Genomic DNA, 8,215 nt, shown 5'->3' on the forward strand with positions numbered 1-8,215 from the left:
TAAGATTAAATAATAAAACCTTACTATTTTAAGCTACCTAGTATATAAGTGTTCTATTTCTATGTTTAAAACTGTAATTAACACATGGTAAACCAATATTTATTTTAGCAACAAAATAAGAAATTAGCTCTTCTACATACTTACCCTTATAGAACTCAATAGATTACAATATTAAGATAAAATGCAATTTATCTGAACCAGAACTAAAGTGAAATTTTATCCTAGAAGATACATGAAACAAAACTAAATATAATCTACTTCAGGTCACCCAATCTGTTACACTACATATACTTCTAGCAAAAAAGTAATTATGACCCCCAATCTAATTTTTCCAGTCTAGGTTACTAGGAAATGCCAAGAGATTAAGCTTACTCTCTTTAACAGAATAGAGGTTGCAGAAATATATCATTTTGTCATATCATTGCAACAGGTATGTTTTCATTCAAAACTGTTGAAAAAAAAAAAACATGTTGTTACTCAATTTTACATATTTCACAGCTAAATAAATAAAGAGCACATGTTTGGTATAAAAGTTACTTCTGCAAATTTAAGGTCATAATATGATGCTGCATTGATTCTGTATCATCAGATAATGATTTGCTTCTACTTAATTTTACTCAAATACTTATGTTGCCTACTGTATTTCACCCATTAAGCATATCTTTCCAATAACAAAAGTGTAACACATTAAAAAATTTTAGTTGTAGCCCTGGCCCCTGGCCAGTAAGGCTCAGTTGGTTGGAGCACCTTGGGTTTTGCTCCCAGAACATGCCCGAGTTGTAGGTTCAATCCTTGGGGAGGCAGATGTTTCTCTTTCACATCCATGTTGTTGTTTTTTCTCTTTCTCTCTCAAATCAATTTTTAAAAAACCACCTCCTCCTGTGAGGATTAAATTTTTTTTAATTCTATCATTTTAGATAGAAACCTTTCTGAACTACAAAACATAGCTACATATAAAACAAATGGTGTCTTAAAAGATTCTAAGTGTGTTTATCACAACACGAAGGTGCCTTTAACTGATAATTATTTTTAAAGTTTTGTATTTGCTTTTAACTGTTTTCCCTCTGTTGTTATTTTCAACTCTCTTATGGCCTCTAGGAGTACCCCAGGTCTTTTTACATTTGGTTACCAAACTTTTAAAAATTGCATATTATGAGAGAGCAAAAAAGCCCTGAATTGAGTACTGAGGGATTGTAAAAGCAGGAAATGTGTTTAAGAGCAATGACACTTCTTTATCCTTTTTAGTGGCCTGTTTGTTTGAGGGGCTCTGCTCATTACGAAGCTTAGAGAATAGCAAAAAGACAGACATTAAACACATCATTACAAAAATGATGAGTGGAATAAAAAAAGTGCAGATGCTAAGGGACCTTTAACAGAAAAATCTAACTAGGGAATCAAAGAAGGCCTCCCCAAGGATGAAAAACTGAAGGCTGAAGGGTGATTAGGTTCGCCAGGAGAACATTACATTTGGTTTTATTCAAGAGGATATCAGAAAGTTTTAGTTTCCTATTACATAACCTTGAGATAAATGAGATGTTATAACATGTAACTGTAAAATGTGAGAATTTTAAAAAGAAATTTCTCAAATTTCTGTAATGAAAATGGAAGTATCAAAACCAAAAGAAAAGCAATATGAGAATGTTTTAAAATGGGAACTATGGCACTATTGCACTTTGTGGGAAATGGAGTTTGGGATGGCAAAGAAGGCCTCACTGTGCCCTTGAAAAAGTATTAAATCATACTATATGAAATATTACTTAATATTCAAATTCAGAAAACTTCTAAATCATGTAAGACCATAAAAAGACTTCTACCAAGATATAACTACTAATCATACGGTCTGATCTACTTAGCTGAAAAAGTGGCATCTATATATATAAAAGGCTAAGTGACCGACCGCATGTCCATCCAACTGTCCAATCGACTGACCAGCCAGTACATATGACACACACTGGCAATTTCAAAATAAACATTGACTCACACATGCACGATACATATAAAGCTCTCATTGGCGCCAATCACATGCGATGCCAGAATGTATCTGAAGACCAACTATTGACACTTTGTTGTTGTTATATCATGTTGCTGTTGTTTATTTATTAATCAATTTATCATTGTTTTTATCAATGTTTTTATGTTTTTGTTATTTTTATATCATGTCTTTGTTTTTCTATCATGTTATTATTGTTTATTTATTAATCAATTTACATATTATTTTCATATACATTTTACTAATTTTCTTTCATCTCTTACTTCTATTATAGAGAAAGGGCGAATAGCGATATTAAAATGTTTTGTATTTTAATTTTATAATACTGTTATATAAACTATTTTTTTTGCAGTAATGTAATTACCGCACGAAGCTTTCTTCTAATTAATTTCCTTTCAATGTGCACGAATCCGTGCACCAGGCCACTAGTTTTTAATTTGTTTGCAAAGAAGTTGTTTTTAATTCTCAGAACAGCAAATTTTAAATGTATAGTAAAAACCTACTATGAGCTTTAAAGAAATTCATAATTGTTACTCTTAACATGATGCATAAATACTGAGAAAAAGATACTTAATTTCGATTTTGAAACATAATTGGAGTTCTAAGCCTGGGAATTATTTCATATCAGGCTAATATCTTCTCTTTTGTACTTAATTAAAATATTAATAAAATATACACTTTAAGTTTTAAGTAATAATTTTGAGCAGTTCCCCAACATTAATGCAGATTTACAGTTCAAGGCCCAAATTAAATTAGGCACACAAGAAATAACAGTCTCTAAAAATGTGAACTTTCATGAAAGCCTACTGTATCACCTAAAATATTAGGTCACACATGAAATCCAAATTGCTATTCACCTGCAATTCTCCAAATGGACATTAATGTCTCCAACTTCTTTGCTTTTTTTTTAACCTCTATTTATCCTACTTATTCCTCAAGACTTAGTTCAGGCCCAATCCTCCAGTAAGCAATGCAGGTTATGCATGTAGTCTGAGCCTTAACTCATCTAAAATCTTCAGTGTATATTGTTATCAAAGCACCTGTCACTCTAAAACCAACTACTGATTTGTCCTGTCCAACTTATGCAACAAACTGAACTTGTTGAGCATAGGAAACATAGTATATTTATTTCTGCATCCTCAGAGTGTGAACCATACATGGCACTCAGTAGATAGTCTATGACATTAGTGAATATGAAACTGTAGTTTGTAAGAAATATTTATAGAACAAAATTTGAAAGTTAACATAAAGACTATTTGCAAAACTGTGAAAGTCTTAAAAGCAGGAAGCAGTACTGTATTACACAAAACTGAGAAAGCTCAAATTTGATGAAATTCACTCTAAATTCTAAGACATTATCAGGGTCAGAACAACCCATTTCCACTTTACCTCCAAGACATTAGAAAAACTAAAAGAAAAAAGAACTATCTTTTTCAACTGTAAAATTACTAAATTAAAATTGTAGAATTTATAAATAGTATTTGAAGACAAATGAAGTGCTTAAATTGTGAGTATTCACAGTGCTATAAATATTAGAAGACAGACATGCCAAATACTTCATAAAAGATTTTCAGGTTCATTTCATGTAGGGACCAATTATACCTTTTAAAGGTCTCTTGTAATGTTTTAGTTTTAAGCAATATGTTCATTCTTTCTGACAAAAGAACCTTTGCCTTTTGACAGCATTCTCTACTTTTTGCAACCAGTGCTGATCTTTATAGAGAAATTGCAATGAGATATATAGTGTGAAATCTAATTAGTTCTTTTAAATCTTGATAATGGGAACTTATTTTCTCAAAAAGCATATATGTTGCCAACATCTGAAAAGCTGAAGAGCCCTTTGTCATTAGAATATGCTTTTCACATGCAAGAAATTTTGATTTGGTAAAAAGTTGCAAACCAGGGGAAAATACCCAACAAAGGTATAATAAACATTAGTTTACCCTAAAATAATTCAACTACATATTTTAGAACAGAAATCAGTTTCTCAGACTTATGCATCTTCTCCTCAACCTACACTGATGACAATTATATTGCAGAACACTCTATAATATATCAAGTTCAAGCACACCAGAGGTCACCTTGTAACTTACACATTTTTTCAGATTTTAAAAGTGTAGCCAGAGAGGTAGAAAAATACAAAATTTTAACTACTATATTAAGAGAGAAAATATTTCCAGAAAGATCTATAGGGCATAAATTTGATGCAGTGTACAAGTAAAATTCAGAGACAGGGATAACAGAATATACATATACATACATATGAAAGATTTAGCCTTAAATTATAAAATGCCCATGCATAATATAATGCATAAAACGTAAGCCTAACAATAAACAAAAAATATCAATTTCATGCCTATAATACTCACTTCTCAAGTACCACATAAAAATACTTAATGTATTTTAAGTATTATAGCTAATTTCTATCTAATTCATCTACTCACAAAATATTTACCAATTTCCTACTAGTCTTACTAGGAAATGTCCAAGTGCTTATTTTATATCTAAATTTCCTCTCCTGATATTTTATAATATAAACTACTTCAAGAATACTTTCATCAAAACCAAGCTATAAAAACCTCAGACTCACTAAAGGACTTGTGGGTCAAGTTGTTTGGTTATTTTTTATTGTTTTGGAGGGGCGTATGTATTGGACTTGGCTTTGTTTTGTTGTTATAAGTATTGATTTTATGCTTTTTCAGACATGAATGATATAGTAAATTGAATTATAAAGATATATTTTTTTATTTAATCTTCAACCTCCAAAATATATCAATGCTCATATCTGCAAATACAGTTAGAGTATATTTTCTGGTCAAAAACACAACAGATTATTTTTATATATTTTAAATATCTTCTTACTAGAAAAAAAAAATCTAAAAATTTAAATTGTTTAAAGAACAAGTCCTACAGAAATATTAAATTACATTACAGATATTGATAATTTAGCATATCTTCAAAACCAATATGACCATAATTAACTGCCCAAATAACAAAGAATTCCAATTTTATCCACCCTTCCCCCATAATCCACACAGGTAAGCCAAGGCAAAATAATATACCAGCAGCTACTCAGAAACCATTTTTGGGAGTACTTTACAGAGAATTCCAGTTTATGACTCTCTGAACGTGAAACAAGCCCTGTTCCAAGACACTGAAGAAATAGTAGTGTTTAAAAAGCATTAATTCCAGCAAGTCTAACAAAAGAATTTATAATTTTGCTGTTTCTTTTGAAAAGTGAAATGTTTCAAATTTCTGACTGGGTTGTAGTTTTCACAAAATATTAATATAACTCTTGCTACAATTATCAAATCACAGCTTTGATAAAATTTCTGAATATGGTAGTTTAAAAACTAAAAAGTTATCCAGCTACAAGCTATTAATGCAGCTCTTAATAGCACTATTTAATGCAAAAGAATTTTTAAAAAAATAAGAGAAAACCTTAAACACTTGAAAACTATATTAACAATGAGATCAGAAAACAAATGCCAACCTGACATAAATGTAGTTGTTTCTTCAAAAACTGAACAAACATCTTGGGGGGAAAAGCAGGAACCTTAGATACAGGCAAGGTCCATATCTCAAAACTGGCATTTCAAGAATATAGTTTACGAGGAATTCCTACCATTTGGGACATGAATTGACCTTGAAGGCAAACAAGTCAGAGAAAGACAAATACTGTATGATCTCACTTAGCTATGGTATCTAAAAAACACACAAAACATACTAACAACAACAAAAAAACATAAAAAAAAGAGATCAGACTTGTGGTTACCAGAGGAGGAGGATGGGGGAGGGGAACACGAGGAAGGTAGGTAGTTAAAAGGTACAAACCTCCAGTTACACAATAAGTAAGTACTAGGGATGTAATGTACAACATGATGACGACAGCTAACACCGCTGTATGATACACAGGAAAGTTGAGAGCAAACCCTAAGAGTTCTCATCACAAGGAAAATATTTCCTTGTTTTCTTTTTTCTTTTTGTTATATCTATATGAGAAGATGGATGTTACCCAAACCTGTTACGGTAATCATCTCACAATATATATAAAACAAACCAGCACGCTATAAGCTTTAAACCTATACAGTGATGTATGTCAATTATTTCTCAATAAAATTTGAAAAAATGATTATTATAGTTTTACGTTAGAGCTTTATATTACTTTTAAGCCATTTTAAAGTTACAAACCTTAGACAAAGCCTTTATTTGTCTGTGGTCTATTTTTCAAATGTATAATCATAATGAATTAAAAGTACGGTGTACCTTATGCCCAAACAAGTAATTAAAAGGCTTATATTCAATCTAAGTTCCATAGGTAGGAATGATCATTTACATATTTCATTCCTCAAAATTCTTGTCACTTGTCACATAGAAAAACCTTAACACGATAAATTCAAACTATAAATGTAAGCTTTGTGAATGTTACAAATTGTACCCAATAGCTAAATTTCTTCAAATACAACGTAACAGAAGGATTATGGCGTGGAAGTCTAGAGATTAGTACATTAATAAACTGAGGTCTTTAAAATAAAGATAATGTTTCAGTATTGATGCTTCATTTAGATACAAAAATACTTGGTTACACAAGTGTACCCTGGGACTCTGAAAAACATAACAAAAATAAGTTTTAGATACAATAATCCCTCTGGGTAGATACTAGAAACTGCTGACATTTAAGAAATGTACAAAACTGCACAAATATAAATAAGCTTATAGACTGCTGGTAGTTAGGATGAAGGCAAATACTATACAGTCCACATCTGCAACCCACTTTTGCTTCAGCATCCCCAGAGACTTAGAAAACATTTCTTTGGGTAGGTTGCAAAACATTGCTTCCTCTTTAATTCTCATCACCCCCATTATGATACAAAGCAACAGACAACAAAATCAAATCGGCAATTGTAAGGGGCTGAAAGCTTAAAAATCCGTATTCATTCCACCTGTTTGTAAATCCACACGAACACAATAACACACACCCGCTGCTGATGGCGGGGGGAGGGGGAAGGGGGGGTGCGGGTGCAATTAATGGTTTGGAGTCATTATTCTTCTTACCTAAACGTGGGGCGGGGGAGGAGGATGATACAAAACAATGGATGCTGAGGGGCTGGGGGGCTGGGGGATTCGTTTTGTCCCGAAACCTCTAGTGTTGAGTTGGGGGGGGGAGTACTTTTCCTCTGTCTCTAAAAGCTACCGCGAAAGAGGTTGCTTCCATCAGGCATGTCCGACGGGGCAGTCTTGAATGCCTACAACTCGCTTCACCTGGCAACACACCCAAACCTCCTCACCGCTCTCCCCCGAAGGGAGGGAGGGGGCGAGGAGAGCGCGGTGGGCTCTGGGGAGGCGGCAAGGAAAGACCCCCCGCCCCGAGTCACTACCGCCGCGCCAGGGACCCCCCCGAGCGTTACACGCCCTCCCGGACGCCCACGGTCTCCCTACAGCCCCGACCCGGCGACTCCGGGAGCCGAGGGGAGCAGGACCGCTCTCCCGGCGCCCCTGGCCCGCGCCCTCGCCCTCGCCCTCGCCGGGCGCTGTCCCGGCCGCCCGCCGCCACCGCAGGCCTGGCCCCGGTCGCTGTCAGAGCCGGCCGGCTCGCTCTAGGCGCCCCGCCGCGGTCCCCGCACGGAGAGCCCGGTCCAAGGGCCCAGCCCTCCCGGCGACAGCACCCAGGAAAGCCGCGGCGGCGGCGGCGCCTCCCAGGGCCCCGGCCCCTGGGGCCTCGCCCCGGCCCCGCCGGCTCGCGCCAGCCAGGGCGCGCGGGGCCTCCCCCTACCAACAGCCCGACCGCCCGACGGGCAGGAAGGGAGGCAGGAAGACCCGACCTACAGACACCCTCCCGCCTCAGCGGCCCCAGGTTACCGTGAGGAGCCCCGACTCCGCCATCCTCCTCGCTCGCTCGCCCTCCTTCCTCCTCCTCCTCCTCCTAAGAAGAGACGCTGCCCAACCGCCGCCCCCCGCCCGCCCCTCCCCCACTCGCCCCGCCCCGCCCCTCCCCCACTCGCCCCGCCCCGCCCGCCCCGCCACACTTTCGCTCCTACCAACCCGCCCCACCCCTCCGGCGCCAGCCGCTCACGGGCTGGGGAAGAAAGTCAGGCGGGGCAAGTGAAACCGACGCTGCCCAATCAGAACGAGGCGCTAGCGCCAGCGACGCCACCCAATCAGAAGCAGCCTTGGGCTTCAGCTTTCCTCGCCCCGCCCTTTCCCTCTCCTCGGCTCCTCCACGCC

At 37.2% G+C, this 8,215-nt stretch overlaps 1 protein-coding gene across 3 annotated transcripts in view; it reads right to left on the bottom strand.

Annotated features, from left to right (window-relative positions):
• Window positions 1-8,215, bottom strand: part of SHOC2 (SHOC2 leucine rich repeat scaffold protein) — a 58,140-nt gene that overhangs the window by 49,482 nt on the left and 443 nt on the right. Inside the window, exon 1 of one of the 3 annotated variants that reach the window (XM_070432296.1) lies at window positions 7,850-7,935. The exons of 1 other annotated variant lie outside the window; for it this stretch is intronic. The gene's annotated coding sequence lies outside the window, so the exon portion shown is untranslated. Of the gene's footprint in view, window positions 1-372; window positions 391-7,849; window positions 7,936-8,215 lie in introns of those variants that run through there. One more of the 3 variants, XM_070432298.1, reaches the window with a different exon arrangement.

Source organism: Myotis yumanensis, unplaced genomic scaffold (genome assembly GCF_028538775.1).
Source record: "Myotis yumanensis isolate MYYU_CA2020_CCGP unplaced genomic scaffold, mMyoYum1.0.hap1 SCAF_13, whole genome shotgun sequence".
In the NCBI taxonomy this organism is placed as follows: Eukaryota; Metazoa; Chordata; class Mammalia; order Chiroptera; family Vespertilionidae; genus Myotis; species Myotis yumanensis.